Source organism: Bufo bufo, chromosome 5 (genome assembly GCF_905171765.1).
Source record: "Bufo bufo chromosome 5, aBufBuf1.1, whole genome shotgun sequence".
In the NCBI taxonomy this organism is placed as follows: Eukaryota; Metazoa; Chordata; class Amphibia; order Anura; family Bufonidae; genus Bufo; species Bufo bufo.
In genome coordinates this window covers 303,541,152-303,558,129 of record NC_053393.1, presented here as the reverse complement: position 1 = coordinate 303,558,129, position 16,978 = coordinate 303,541,152, and positions in this window count along the sequence as shown.

The following is a 16,978-nucleotide window of genomic DNA, read 5'->3' as shown; positions in this document are numbered from 1 at the left end:
ACCCAGCTCAAGGCATTGTCGTTTGTCAACATATTTAAAATGCTTGTGCCACCTTAACTTTCGAATGAATAGGTTCAGATCTTTAATGGCAGTGAACCTATCAAACCTAGGGGTGGGCACAAAGGAGAGTCCCAGTTCAAGAGCCATAGTCTCGTCTTTAGAAAGGGAGCGTGAGGACAGATTTATGACCTCTGGTCCTGTGATTGATTTGGCGGGAGTGCTGTGCGGCTGCGAAGTGGGTAGTCCAGAGTCTGGTTGGGTTGTCCTAAAAAACGATTTCCTCGTCCTCTATATGAGCCCTTGGGTCGACCTTTTTTGGAGGACCCCTTGTTAGGTTGTTTGTTTGTTTTGGGGCCTGTTTCCCTATCTGAGTCGGAGTAATCTGTTTCGGTTGATGACCTTTCTGAGTTACTGGGTCTATTTTCCCTTGTCACGTTACTCAGGGAGGAATAAATGCGGTTTTCCTTAAAATCAGAAAGGTCACGTATATACTGGCGGTGCTTTCTTTCTTTGAGGTGGTACTGGTACTTCTCAAGGGTCAGTTGTAGTTGTTTTTCCCTATTGGAGAATTCTGTCTCCTGTGAGAAGGTCCGCACCACCTCAACTTGTTCCGCCAGCTTCAGGTTAAGGGTGGTCAATGTATTTCTCTCCTCCTCCACCAAAAGTTTCATCAGTCTGAGGGAGCTGTTGGTTGCCTCCTGTTCCCACTTGGTCAGGAACCCTGGGTTACGTGATCGAGCTGATGGGAGAAGAGATATACGGAGACCTCGTGGGACTATACTGTTTTTTATGTAGTTATCCAGACTCTGGACTTCCCACCACGACGTGATTTGCTCTTTATAGACCTGTGTCAGGTCCGTAAAGGCAGTATGGAAAGATGGAAGATACTTTTTTTGATGAAATAACTTCTCAGAGAATATATCTTTGGCTTCATGTAGCCAATGGTCTGCATCAAAGCCTGTTGCCAGGAACCCTGCCATGCCACAGTAGGAGAGGATAAGCAAAAAATTGATCAGAGCCCTGATACAATTCAGGCTTTGAATACACTCCAAGTTAATGAGCAGGCAATGGGCCCCTAAGCAGAGGGAGGGGGGAGTGTACTTATTTAAAATATAGCTTTTAATAAGTTATACGATAAGCAGAGTAAAAAGGACTCACTAAACGAAAAACATACAAACATAGATAGGACCAATTAGTACCAGGCTGGTACAAATGAAAAATTCTGCTCCGTCTGTGAGGACGCGAGCAGTCTTACCAGACCCTTTGTAGTAAGTGGGTACGGTTCCTTGGTAATCGGAGGCAGGAAAACCTGGGAGTATGCCGGGCGGAGGACGGATGCTTCAGCTGTGCAGTCAGGTAGATCAGACAGTGTAGTCAGGTAGATCAGACAATAGGAGGAGTCCTATATATCCCTATCAAGGTGAGAGGGGCTATTATGCTGCTACCTGTCTATACAGAGCACTCGCCTTGAAAAAGGCGACCCCGTCCGGTAGCCTGTCCCTATGGTGGACCTGTACCCTAGAACTACAGAAGGTTTTGTTCAGTGATGAATGGATGATGATACTTCCAGTGGTCACCCGACGTGGCACGTTTCTGTCCGTGACTTCTTCAGGGGGAACGACTGCAGGAGGTAACAATATAGCCGTAGGTATTTAACCTTAGGCTAGTTTAGCACTGAGGAAAAAGGACAGGCTGTAATGGCCTGTGGATTGCTGAAGCCTGGTTGGGCTGCAGTTGCTGCTTAATCCAGGGTGGACAGCAGAGTGGCACAGGAGGGGTAGTCTTGTGCAGGACGGTCTGGGGAATCTAATAATCCCTTTCAAACATGTGCAACCCCTATGGTTGGGGGTGACAGTATAGACCAGCCGCGATTGTATGTCACAGAAGTGAGTTTAAATATCCGCGCCTCAGTTCCGTCGCCCCGCCCCCCAGTGACGTCATCGACGCAGGACGCCACCCGGGAGCGCCGCCGTACGTCCAGTCACGTGACCCAGGCATCAGGGAAGCCCGAGGAGAGTCACAGTGAACAGGGCAGAGGGCGGACGCAGCCAGTGACGTCACACGCCGGCAACACCACTCAGGTGAGGCGGGATTGCGGCAGGGGGTGGGCGGAGACAAATCGTCACACAGCCAGTATCTAAATGGTCTGGTGACGACGTCCGACGCAAAGTGTATGCGTCACCTAGGTTACCAAGTAAATGGTAGTATAGCCTGGATGCGGCTAGTGGCATTTAGTGCAGGGTGGACGGGCACAGGGCAGGACGCAGATGATGCTAGAGGTATAACTAGCTGGGCCACATGAAACTGCTCAGACAAGAAGGATTTTGTGGCCCAGGCGGCTGACCTTAGGACAAGATTTCTACAAAGGGGGTACCCTGACTACATCTTAAGGTCCGCTTACAAAGCGGCTCTTATACGACAGAGACCCACCCTACTAATGACTAAACAGCCGAATGCTCCCACCACTAAACTGTCCCGTATAATCACTACGTTCGACAGAGGTTCAAACCAGGTCAGAAAAATCCTACAATGCCACTGGGGGATCCTCAAGATGGACCCTGACCTCCAGGACATACTAGGTGACAGTCCACAAATTACATACAGACGTGGCACCAACCTGCGTGATAAACTGGTCCGCAGCCACTATTCACCTATCATGCAATCAACATGGCTGCGGTCCACTGTGGTGGGCAGTCATAGATGCGGCAGGTGCGTTGCCTGTAAGCATATCCTGACCACCAAAACCTTCACAGGTTCTGTGACCGGCAAGACGTATTCCATTCCACACTTCATCAACTGCAAATTCAGAGGTGTGATATATCGCATCTTATGTGAGTGTGGTCTGGAATACGTCGGCAAAACCATTAGGGAATTTCGGAGGCGGATTGGTGAGCACATGGGGGATGTCACACACAAGAGGGACACCCCTTTGTCCAAACACGTGCACACCAATCATAATGGCAAGGCCCGGTTGAAGTTCATGGGAATAGACCTTGTGAAACCCCCGCCAAGAGGAGGGGACTGGGACAAAAGCCTACTCCAACGTGAAGCACGCTGGATTTTCAATTTGAAAACAGCTGCACCAGGCGGCATGAACGAGAGGCTAAACTATGCCTGCTTTCTGTGACAATGACACTCTATATCTGTCATTAAGCCTGGCTTATATAGAGACTAATACTATCATGTTCTTCCCTCATGGCTCTTTGGGGAGGTGAGCTGCACCTGGGCAGGCACTGACTGCTGCGCAATCTCTGACACGCATTGCGGTGCATGGGCATACAGTGCAGAGCCTCCCCTCGCCTCTTCTGCATCATCACATGTATGTGATCTGCGCCCGACTACACACATGTGCTACCCCTGACTCAATTCCTTTGGGGTACATGCGCCGGATTGGCCCATCCCCCTCCTGAATTGATGCAGCTACTACGTTTTGACTGTCATCTGCATAATACGGTGGTCGCACTATATTGTGTACTGTTACAGGGATCCCTGATACATCAGCTCATGGTACCCCTGTCCACTACAATAGTGCGCCCATACACATATATCAATTTCATGTGGCCCAGCTAGTTATACCTCTAGCATCATCTGCGTCCTGCCCTGTGCCCGTCCACCCTGCACTAAATGCCACTAGCCGCATCCAGGCTATACTACCATTTACTTGGTAACCTAGGTGACGCATACACTTTGCGTCGGACGTCGTCACCAGACCATTTAGATACTGGCTGTGTGACGATTTGTCTCCGCCCACCCCCTGCCGCAATCCCGCCTCACCTGAGTGGTGTTGCCGGCGTGTGACGTCACTGGCTGCGTCTGCCCTCTGCCCTGTTCACTGTGACTCTCCTCGGGCTTCCCTGATGCCTGGGTCACGTGACTGGACGTACGGCGGCGCTCCCGGGTGGCGTCCTGCGTCGATGACGTCACTGGGGGGCGGGGCGACGGAACTGAGGCGCGGATATTTAAACTCACTTCTGTGACATACAATCGCGGCTGGTCTATACTGTCACCCCCAACCATAGGGGTTGCACATGTTTGAAAGGGATTATTAGATTCCCCAGACCGTCCTGCACAAGACTACCCCTCCTGTGCCACTCTGCTGTCCACCCTGGATTAAGCAGCAACTGCAGCCCAACCAGGCTTCAGCAATCCACAGGCCATTACAGCCTGTCCTTTTTCCTCAGTGCTAAACTAGCCTAAGGTTAAATACCTACGGCTATATTGTTACCTCCTGCAGTCGTTCCCCCTGAAGAAGTCACGGACAGAAACGTGCCACGTCGGGTGACCACTGGAAGTATCATCATCCATTCATCACTGAACAAAACCTTCTGTAGTTCTAGGATACAGGTCCACCATAGGGACAGGCTACCGGACGGGGTCGCCTTTTTCAAGGCGAGTGCTCTGTATAGACAGGTAGCAGCATAATAGCCCCTCTCACCTTGATAGGGATATATAGGACTCCTCCTATTGTCTGATCTACCTGACTACACTGTCTGATCTACCTGACTGCACAGCTGAAGCATCCGTCCTCCGCCCGGCATACTCCCAGGTTTTCCTGCCTCGATACCAAGGAACCGTACCCACTTACTACAAAGGGTCTGGTTAAGATGCTCGCGTCCTCACAGACGGAGCAGAATTTTTCATTTGTACCTGCCTGGTACTAATTGGTCCTATCTATGTTTGTATGTTTTTCGTTTAGTGAGTCCTTTTTACTCTGCTTATCGTATAACTTATTAAAAGCTATATTTTAAATAAGTACACTCCCCCCTCCCTCTGCTTAGGGGCCCATTGCCTGCTCATTAACTTGGCAGTGTATTCAAAGCCTGAATTGTTTCAGGGCTCTGATCAATTTTTTGCTTATCCTCTCCTACTGTGGCATGGCAGGGTCCTGGCAACAGGCTTTGATGCAGACCATTGGCTACATGAAGCCAAAGATATATTCTCTGAGAAGTTATTTCATCAAAAAAAGTATCTTCCATCTTTCCATACTGCCTTTACGGACCTGACACAGGTCTATAAAGAGCAAATCACGTCGTGGTGGGAAGTCCAGAGTCTGGATAACTACATAAAAAACAGTATAGTCCCACGAGGTCTCCGTATATCTCTTCTCCCATCAGCTCGATCACGTAACCAGGGTTCCTGACCAAGTGGGAACAGGAGGCAACAACAGCTCCCTCAGACTGATGAAACTTTTGGTGGAGGAGGAGAGAAATACATTGACCACCCTTACCTGAAGCTGGCGGAACAAGTTGAGGTGGTGCGGACCTTCTCACAGGAGACAGAATTCTCCAATAGGGAAAAACAACTACAACTGACCTTGAGAAGTACCAGTACCACCTCAAAGAAAGAAAGCACAGCCAGTATATACGTGACCTTTCTGATTTTAAGGAAAACCGCATTTATTCCTCCCTGAGTAAGTGACAAGGGACAATAGACCAGTAACTCAGAAGGTCATCAACCGAAACAGATTACTCGACTCAGATAGGGAAACAGGCCCCAAAACAAACAAACAACCTAACAAGGGGTCCTCCAAAAAGGTCGACCAAGGGCTCTATAGAGGACGCGGAACATCGTTTTTATAGGACCCAACCCAACCCAGACTCTGGACTACCCACTTCGCAGCGCACCGCACTCCCGCCAAATCAATCAAGGACCAGAGGTCATAAATCTGTCCTCACGCTCCCTTTCTAAGACCGAGACTATGGCTCTTGAACTGGGACTCTCCTCTGTGCCCACCCCTAGGTTTGATAGGTTCACTGCATTAAAGATCTGAACCTATTCATTCGAAAGTTAAGGTGGCACAAGCACTTTTAAATATGTGACAAACGCCACAATGCCTCTGAGCTGGGTATTACGGTGGAGATGTTAACAGAGTCCAACTCCTGAATTCACTATCAACGTAGACACTCCAGTCTCAGGCCTTGGCCCTTCACAGATCTTAAATGTAAGAGTACCAAGATGCCACCCAGCTCTAGCGAAGTCTCTTGCATAGACGTCTTTCTTAATATGCGTCAGCAGTGACTGGAAAAACTAAAGATTTCCTCAACTACTCCAATGCACAGAGTCCACGGCCACCGCGATCTCCTCCCTCGCCAATGACCCCCACTATCGTCATTAAACCAGCCGACAAAGGGGCGGCAACCATCGTGGTCATGGACTCTGGCTCAATATAGGGATATGTAGTAGGAACCTGTTATCCGACTACAGAGACCTATGAGATCTTAAGAAAAAGGGACCCCACAGATATGTATCAAGCGTGAGCTCCAAATCTCCATCCTTGATGATGCTAAAAGTTCAAAGAATCATCTCGGTGGAAGAGTACACGTTTCTACTACCTCAATTCCACACGCAGGTCCACATTATATTGATCCTCCCCAGGTCCATAAGGGGACCAACCCCCCTGAGAGGAAGGCCAATAGTGTCAGGGCGTTGACAACTTGAATCAAAACCTGCGGGATCTATATTGACCGTGTCCTAGCACCTTTTGTCACTACGTTACCCTCTCATCTCAGGGATACTACGGACCTCCTAAAACAATTGGAGGGTCTATGCCTAGAGAATGAATGTTTGTTATCCAGTATTGACGTAGAGGCGCTATATTCCTCAATACCACACCAGTTGGGATTGGCGGCGGTTGAGTTTTTCCTTAAATCACGAGGTTGTCAATACCGCGCCCACAGCCAATTCATCATCCGGATCCTGGAATTTACCCTCAACAGGAATTTCTTTTCCTTTGACAATAAAATCTACCACCAGCTCAGGGGTACCGCGATGGGGAGCCCTTGTGCCCCGTCGTATGCTAATTTATTCCTGGGCTGGTGGGAGGAGACCCTGGTATTTGGGGAAAGGAATCCGGATGATTCGCCCAGAATTGGACTGTGGGCGCGGTATATTGATGATATTTTCATCACCTGGAACGGTAGCCCCTCTCAGTTTGATTCATTTGTGTCCCGACTGAATCAAAATGAGATTGGGATGAGATTCACACATGAGACACATCCCACTAGTCTACCATTCTTGGACATCAAAATCACACCAAGAACGCCAGGGGAGAACTAGACACCTCCATTCATAGGAAACCAAATGCGACTAATCCCTCCTGAGGTGGGAGAGCAGTCATCCTCTCCCACTCAGGAGGGGTATACCAAAAGGGCAGTATCTTCGTCTGCGCAGATAACTGCTCAGACAAGAAGGATTTTGTGGCCAGGCGGCGACCTTAGGACAAGATTTCTACAAAGGGGTACCCTGACTACATCTTAAGGTCCGCTTACAAAGCGGCTCTTATACGACAGAGACCCACCCTCTAATGACTAAACAGCCGCAATGCTCCCACCACTAAACTGTCCCGTATAATCACTACGTTCGACAGAGGTTCAAACCAGGTCAGGAAAAATCCTACAATGCCACTGGGGGATCCTCAAGATGGACCCTGACCTCCAGGGACATACTAGGTGACAGTCCACAAATTACATACTGACGTGGGCACCAACCTGCGTGATAAACTGGTCCGCAGCCACTATTCACCTATCATGCAATCAACATGGCTGCGGTTCCACTGTGGTGGGCAGTCATAGATGCGGCAGGTGCGTTGCCTGTAAGCATATCCTGACCACCAAAACCTTCTCAGGTTCTGTGACCGCAAGACGTTATTCCATTCCTCACTTATCAACTGCAATCCAGAGGTGTGATATATCGCATCTTATGTGAGTGTTGGTCTGGAATACGTCGGCAAAACCATTAGGGAATTTAGGAGGCGGATTGGTGAGCACATGGGGGATGTCACACACAAGAGGGACACCCCTTTGTCCAAACACGTGCACACCAATCATAATGGCAAGGCCCGGTGAAGTTCATGGGAATAGACCTTGTGAAACCCCCGCCAAGGAGGAGGGGACTGGGACAAAAGCCTACTCCAACGTGAAGCACGCTGGATTTTCAATTTGAAAACAGCTTGCACCAGGCGGCATGGAACGAGAGGCTAAACTATGCCTGCTTTCTGTGACATGGACACTCTATATCGGTCATTAAGCCTGGCTTATATGAGAGACTAATACTATCATGTTCTTCCCTCATGGCTCTTTGGGGAGGTGAGCTGCACCTGGGCAGGCACTGACTGCTGCGCAATCTCTGACACGCATTGCGGTGCATGGGCATACAGTGCAGAGCCTCCCTCGCCTCTTCTGCTCATCACATGTATGTGATCTGCGCCCGACTACACACATGTGCTACCCCTGACTCAATTCCTTTGGGGTACATGCGCCGGATTGGCCCATCCCCCTCCTGAATTGATGCAGCTACTACGTTTGACTGTCATCTGCATAATACGGTGGTCGCACTATATTGTGTACTGTTACAGGGATCCCTGATACATCAGCTCATGGTACCCCTGTCCACTACAATAGTGCGCCCATACACATATATCAATTTCATGTGGCCAGTCAGTTATACCTCTAGCATCATCTGCGTCCTGCCCTGTGCCCGTCCACCCTGCACTAAATGCCACTAGCCGCATCCAGGCTATACTACCATTTACTTGGTAACCTAGGTGACGCATACACTTTGCGTCGGACGTCGTCACCAGACCATTTAGATACTGGCTGGTGACGATTTGTCTCCGCCCACCCCCTGCCTGAATCCCGCCCTCACCTGAGTGGGTTGCCGTGCCGTGTGACGTCACTGGCTGGCGTCCGCCCTCTGCCCTGTTCACTGTGACTCTCCTCGGGCTTCCCTGATGCCTGGGTCACGTGACTGGACGTACGGCGGCGCTCCCGGGTGGCGTCCTGCGTCGATGACGTCACTGGGGGGCGGGGCGACGGAACTGAGGCGCGGATATTTAAACTCACTTCTGTGACATACAATCGCGGCTGGTCTATACTGTCACCCCCAACCATAGGGGTTGCACATGTTTGAAAGGGATTATTAGATTCCCCAGACCGTCCTGCACAAGACTACCCCTCCTGTGCCACTCTGCTGTCCACCCTGGATTAAGCAGCAACTGCAGCCCAACCAGGCTTCAGCAATCCACAGGCCATTACAGCCTGTCCTTTTTCCTCAGTGCTAAACTAGCCTAAGGTTAAATACCTACGGCTATATTGTTACCTCCTGCAGTCGTTCCCCCTGAAGAAGTCACGGACAGAAACGTGCCACGTCGGGTGACCACTGGAAGTATCATCATCCATTCATCACTGAACAAAACCTTCTGTAGTTCTAGGGTACAGGTCCACCATAGGGACAGGCTACCGGACGGGGTCGCCTTTTTCAAGGCGAGTGCTCTGTATAGACAGGTAGCAGCATAATAGCCCCTCTCACCTTGATAGGGATATATAGGACTCCTCCTATTGTCTGATCTACCTGACTACACTGTCTGATCTACCTGACTGCACAGCTGAAGCATCCGTCCTCCGCCCGGCATACTCCCAGGTTTTCCTGCCTCCGATTACCAAGGAACCGTACCCACTTACTACAAAGGGTCTGGTAAGACTGCTCGCGTCCTCACAGACGGAGCAGAATTTTTCATTTGTACCAGCCTGGTACTAATTGGTCCTATCTATGTTTGTATGTTTTTCGTTTAGTGAGTCCTTTTTACTCTGCTTATCGTATAACTTATTAAAAGCTATATTTTATATAATGTGGGCCCCAAGGTTTTAGGGTGAACATTCCTATTTCGAACCCCTGTGGGATCTGTGCAGCCTCGCCTTATTGTGGGCAGGCAGCACTATGTTTGTCATCATTGCATCAGATTTTTAAACATTGATTTTTGTAAAATGTTTTATATTTTTTAATTTTTTTGCCCTACAGTACTGTGGACAATCTGGAGGACCCTGACCTGGAGGAATCTCCGCATTCAGATGTTGGAGGTGCTGGGACCCCAGCAGTTTTCTCCCCTGAATCCAGTCCTACACATGCCACAGCTGAAGAACATGAACACCAGCCTGGGAAACCTGCAAGCCCTGCGGAAGTGATCCCCGAGGAAAGCCAAAGGCCCCAGATGAGGCGAAGGAGGGATGCCCCTCAGGCTTCTTCTGGCCTAGTTACAAAATAAATAATTGACTCTCAAGTCATTCAGTACCTAGCCCAGTAGAGGACTGAAGGGCGGGAGGAAATTCTGCTGAGGGGCCTGGCTCCATTATTGCAACAGGTCCCACAAGAAAAACACGCCACATGCATGGCTTCACTAAGCTTAATGTTAAAAATGTATGCTTACCCATACCAGGGGGACATACATTTGCTTATTAATAGATTGTGGCGCCAAGTTGTGTTGGGGAAAAATCCCCAACCCTCCAGCTTACCACCTTGGCCGCCCACACGGTAAGGTACATCTTTCCCCCCACAAAATGTTCCTCTGTCCCAAGATCCCAACCCCCCTTTTGGCCAGGCCAATTATCCTGGCACATATCCCACAGGGGCTCAGGATCCTGGACAGGTTCACCCTGGACCCTTATATTGGGCTGGATCCTTTACAAGGGATCTATTTGATTTGTAATTATGGGCCCTATTCCTACAAGCTCTGTTACACCTATTGTGGTGATGCCATTTCCATGCAGAATATATTGGCAACGCAGGATGATGTGAGTACTCTATCAGCATGATGATGGCGTGGCAAACACAACAGTACCTTTCAGCTTTGCATGTTATTTGGCTGTTAAAATATTTCAAAAAATACATGGTACAAAGAAATAAGGGACAAATACTGGTAACTTCAGTTGACATTAGCACGTCTAACATCATCCACTTTAAAACAAACATGTTACTAATGACATAAGCAGTGGACATTACTGTTAGCAATAAATAACACATTGCTTACCTCAGCGTGACGATTAGCCTTTCCTCAGGAGTAATGCAGCGCCTCATGTTCGTGTCCTGAAATGTGAGGACAGTACGGAGAGATGACAGCAGGATATCAAACGTTGACACTGACATCCGATAGTACGCAAAGAACTTCTCAGGATGCTGAGGAAGATCAGTGTAGGGGGTATGGAAGTGGCCTTTCCTGCACTGTTGGGAAACAATGGGATGGACCCAAAATCTCCTCCTTCTCCTCGGCTTCTCGTCCAATGGAAGGGACTGCTCTCCCCATCACCAAGAAATAAGCTAGTGCAGTAGTACCTCACCTGCAGAGTCATCTGCCATGGTGAAACCAAGAGCCCAAACCGCAAGAATACGATGTGAGCAAAGCCAATGAATCCAACAAAACTCAGTATACTGGAAACACTAGAGAAAATGTCCACCAAACACTCAGATGACCAGCATATATACCTGTATCCTGGGTGGGGATAGCAAAATCACACAATTTCCTCCTTCGTTTTTTTTAGTGGTCCGCAAAAAAAACGGAAGACACACGGAAACACAACGGATGTAATTTGCGGAAAGACGGAATGGATGCATAAGCACTACGGAAACTAACAACGGAACAACGGTTCCACGATTTGCGGACCGCAAAACACACGCAGTCATGTGCATGTAGCCTAAGTTGTATGGTATGGTTATAGTTTCTTGCAACTAGATTATATAAAAATTCTGAGTTATATTATTGCTGCTTTAATTTTACTATTTACTTTTGAAAGTAAAATTAGGTTATAGTTTAGTTTATAGTTATAAGTTTGAATATATGCAACTTCTAGAACTCATTTTTTACTTTAGAAAATAGTATTTCTATCAGATTACAAAGTTCTCCTTTTTAAGTCTTAAGATAAAAATGTAACATATTGCTCAGAATACACATTTCACATGTGGTTTACTCTCCACTAACCATCTTAAAAAAATCTCTGTAGGACTACCTACATAGGAAATAACTTGTCTCATGAGCTAAAAATGTACATTCTTGAAGAAGCTTTTCAGTATCTTTTTGCTCTTCAAGGATAACACACAATTATCTAATGAGAATATTATACTTTTTTTTTTTTACCACTAAGTGCTGAAACATATCTCACAGGCTATGTTAACATGATGAGAGGGAAATTCTGAAGCGTTTTTCAAATATAGATGTATTGTAGCGCAATCATTATTAGACTTTGTATGCTTATCTAAACATTCAATTTTGTAGCTATATTTTTACATGTAGTTAATAGCATTCAGATAGTAAGTTTAATACCAATGACTACTCATAACCTGTTACAATTGTACCCATGTGTTTGTAAAACTGATATTCAAGATGGGTTTTAACTTCAATTTATTGCTTGTGCGTCATAAATTTGTTAAAATATAAGACGTTACTGTGGGAAAAAGCAAACATCAAAAAGATTAGCGTGAGGCTCCAGGAATAAATCAATGGCCATACTTCAACATTGCAAATTATTGCAGTAACCTTTCAGTAATGCCACTCTATATTTGGCATGCCCTTTTGACTCTGTGATCGTAAATTGTTCTTTCTGAACACTGAATCCTGAAGCTCTGATAAATAAGGAGAAGGGCATGTATAACGAGACCAGGATCATAATACAACTTGTTTGCTTGCAGTCTCCAGAACATTCATTTTCACTGGTACTAATAACAGTATAGTTTTTTGATTGTTCAGCAACGTGCAATAAAGCATATGCTTTTCACTTTGCTGTGACACCCTCTCTACTGCTTTCAGATATATAAAAGTGGTTGTCCTGGGTTTGAAAAAAAAAAAGTTCTGTATTCTGTTATTTTTATTATTATTATTATTTTTGCTCCTAGAAACAGCTCACTCTTATCTATGTATGGACTGTTATCTGCATTTACTTACATTTTCCTAAGAGTAGAAATCTCTTGAACCTTCTGTTTTTTGCACAGTGACACACTCAATTCTAGATAAAATTAGAAAGTTTCATTTGCATCTTGATCTTGTTTTGCCATATTCAAGTTGATGGTCATTTGTGCATAACTAGCTATTTATGTATTTTACTCAGTCATAAGAGTCAACAAGCATTCTTTACAGTAAGGTCTGTGAATATCTGGAATAGTCTACCGCAGGAGTTGGTCACAGCAAATACAGTAGATGGCTTCACAAAAGACTTAGATGATTTTTTAAATTCAAAATAGCATTGAGGCTTATGACAATGTATAGAAATCTTGTTCTACACACCCTTTTCCTTAGGCCCAACCCCTTTTTAAAAGGAAGATGGACATTGATCCATGGATTTGTTCCATGGATTGATATAGCAGGATTACAGGTTGGACTTGATGGACTTTTTTCTTTTTCCAACCTCAATAGCTATGTAACTATGTAACTCCCATAACAATGACATCCACAGAGCTATTACAGTAACATTCACAGTGCCCTCATAAAAACCATCCACAGCACATCAATAAAAGAGGGTTCACATCAGCGTTACAAATTTCATTATTGTTTTCTGTTATAACATGGTTATAACGGTAAATAACTGAATTTGGAAGACAGAATTCAAAATGGAAACATTTAGATGCGTTCAGTTTTGATCCATCGTATTAGAGGTCTATGGGCAACAGAATGGATCAGTCTGGTTACCGTTATCCAGGATGGGAAAGAAGGTCAACAGGACTTTCTTTTCCATCCATGTTATAATGGAAAACAATAATGGAATTTGTAATGCTGATGTGAACTCACCTTAAAGGGATTTTGCCATCTCAGACAATGGGGGCATATGGTTAGGATATGCCCCCATTGTTTGATAGGTGTGGTACCCACACCTACAATGAGAACGGAGTGGGGAAATGAACAGAGGTGGCACTGTGCATGCCCAGCTGCCCTTCATTAATTTTCTATGGGGCCACCAAAAATAGCCGAGCGCTGGCTTGGCTACTTCCGTCTGCCCCAGAAATGAATGGAAGCAGGGGCCGCGCATGCGTGGTGCGCTCCCACTCACTTCTATGGGAGCAGCAGGGAGCAGCGCTTGTTGGTGGACGGACCCCGGGAAATCCAGCCACAGCTCTCCCAGCTTCATTCTCGTTGTACAGTAGGTGTGGGTCCCAGAGGTAGGACCTGCACCTATCAGACAGTGGGGGCATATACTAGCAATATGCCCCCATTGTATGTGATGAGAATACCCCTTTAGCAGTGATATCCACAGAGCTTCATAACAGTGACATTCACAGTGCCCCATGAGACAGCCACAGTATTTCATAATAGTGATATCCACCGTACTCCCATAATAGACATTCCACAGTACTCCATAACAGTGACATTAACAGTGCCCCCATAACAGTGACATCCACAATGCTCCCATAATAGTGACATTCACAGTGTCACCTGTCACGGAACCATGAACCAGACGTACAACAAGAGATAAGTGAAAATAGAAGGCTTTATTGAAAATAAAGCTGTAAAGCAAAAGTCCAAACGGATGGTGAAACCGAGCAGAGTCTTTGCGAAGCCAGAGGTCAGGAACCAGAAGGGTAGTCAGACGAAGCCAGGATCTGGAACCAGCAGGGTAGTCAGACGAAGCCAGGATCAGGAACCAGCAGGGTAGTCAGACGAAGCCAGGATCAGGAACCAGAAGCAGCAGCAGTCTTAGAAGCATGTGAACACAAGAGGACCAAGCAAGGAACTGAAGCCACAGACCTCCTATATATATGAGCTAGGCATCCAGCTCCTCCCAGGGGAAGGAGGAGCCGCAGGGTGGAAGGCTACAAGAAACCCAGGACCCAAGATGGCCGCCAGCACATGTCAAACGAAGGAGAGCAGCAAGCAGGTAAGACCATGACAGTACCTCCCCCTCAAGGGCCCCTCCTCCGCGGAGCACAAAACGGTTTCTGAGGGAAGCGTGCGTGGAAGGCTCGGAGCAAGGCAGGAGCATGGACATCTGCGGAGGGAACCCAGGAACGCTCCTCTGGACCATAACCACGCCAATGGACCAAAAACTGCAACCGACCGCGGACCAGGCGTGAGTCCAGGATATTGCTCACCTCATATTCCTCACGATTGCCCACTTGGACCGGACGAGGCCGAGGAACCGAGGAAGTGAAACGATTACACACCAGTGGCTTCAACAGGGAGACATGAAACACGTTGGAGATCCGCATGCCAGGAGGAAGCGCAAGGGCATAGGCTACCGGGTTTACCCTGCGAAGCACTCGGAAGGGACCAACAAAGCGAGGCGCCAGCTTGGGAGTGGGCACTCGAAGGTTGAGGTTGCGGGTGGACAACCATACACGGTCTCCGACCTGGTAGGAAGGAGCAGGCGCTCGTCTGCGATCAGCCTGGAATCTCTGGCGCTGCGCAGAGACCTCAAGGGACTTCTGGATCTGTACCCAAGAAGCACGTAGGACGGAAAGGTGATCCTCCACAGCCGGAATATCCTGGGAAGAGAATACCTCCGGTAACACGGCAGGTTGGAACCCATAATTGGCCATGAAGGGAGACGTCCCAGAGGAAGAGTTCACCGCCGTGTTCCTGGCAAACTCAGCCCAAGGCAGGAGGTCAACCCAATTGTCTTGGTGATCGGAGACATAGCAACGAAGGAATTGCTCCAAGGCCTGATTGGATCGTTCTGCGGCCCCATTGGACTGAGGGTGGTAGGCCGAGGAGAAGGAGAGATGAATCCCCAACTGGGAGCAAAAGGCGCGCCAGAACCTGGACACAAACTGACTCCCCCGATCCGACACAATCTCCTTAGGCAAACCGTGCAACCGGAAGACCTCCCTGGCAAAAATCGTGGCCAACTCTTGTGCAGAGGGTAACTTCTTGAGAGGAACACAGTGGCACATTTTGGAAAACCGATCCACAATCATGAGAATGACCGTATGGCCTCGGGATGCAGGGAGGTCCACAATGAAATCCATCCCCAGGTGTGACCATGGGCGCTCCCCGGTGGCTATGGGTTGCAGAAGGCCCAACGGAAGGTGCCGAGGGGACTTACTCTGGGCACAAACGGAGCATGCCGCTACATATGCGGCGATGTCGGAACGTAGGGAAGGCCACCAGAACAGACGTGAAACAGCCCAGGACAGCTGATTCTTTCCAGGATGCCCCGCGGTCTTGGAGTTATGGTAGGTTCGCAACAACCGAGTGCGCAACTCCTCAGGCACAAAACATCTGCCGTTGGGTCTCCCAGAGGGAGCACCAGATTGAGCCGCCAAAATCTGCTCACCCAGGGGAGAGGTCAGGCTGGTGCGAATGGCGGCCAGGATCTGATTCGGAGGTATGACCGAAGTCGGAATCGACTCCTCCCTGGACAGCTCGGAGTACTGCCGTGATAAGGCATCCGCCCTGATGTTCTTGGAACCGGGTAGGTAGGAGACCACGTAATTAAAACGTGACAAGAACAGAGCCCATCTGGCCTGACGTGGTGTCAATCTCTTGGCCTCAGAAAGGTAGGTCAGATTCTTATGGTCCGTCAGGATGAGAACCGGAACCACCGAACCCTCGAGCAAGTGCCTCCATTCTTTAAGGGCCTGCACGATGGCCAATAACTCCCTGTCACCAATCTGATAGTTGCACTCCGCGGAAGACAGTTTCCGGGAGTAAAACCCACAAGGAAGCAGAGGACCCTCTGGTGTTCTACGCTGAGACAGAAGGGCGCCTACTCCCGTCTCAGACGCGTCCACCTCGAGGACAAAGGGCAACCCAGGGTTGGGATGCGACAGAATCGGAGCCGACACAAAGGCGGACTTTAGGGCCTCAAAAGCTCGGATGGCCTCGAGCGGCCAGACCTGGGAATTACTGCCCTTCCTGGTCAGATCCGTGAGAGGCTTGGCCAGCATGGAAAAGTCCCTGATGAACTTCCGATAATAATTGGCGAAGCCCAAAAAGCGCTGCAGGGAACGAAGACCACTGGGCTGGGGCCACTGTAAGACAGCCGAAACCTTCTCAGGATCCATGGAGAACCCCTCAGCGGAAATGATGTAACCTAAGAAGGTTACCTGGGATCGGTGAAATTCGCATTTCTCAAGCTTACCGAACAGCTTGTTCTCTCGTAACCGTTGCAACACTCGTCTGACATCCAGAATGTGGGCCTCCATGGATTCAGAATATACCAAGATGTCATCCAAATAGACTACCACACACTGCTGCAACAGGTCACGGAAAACATCGTTGATG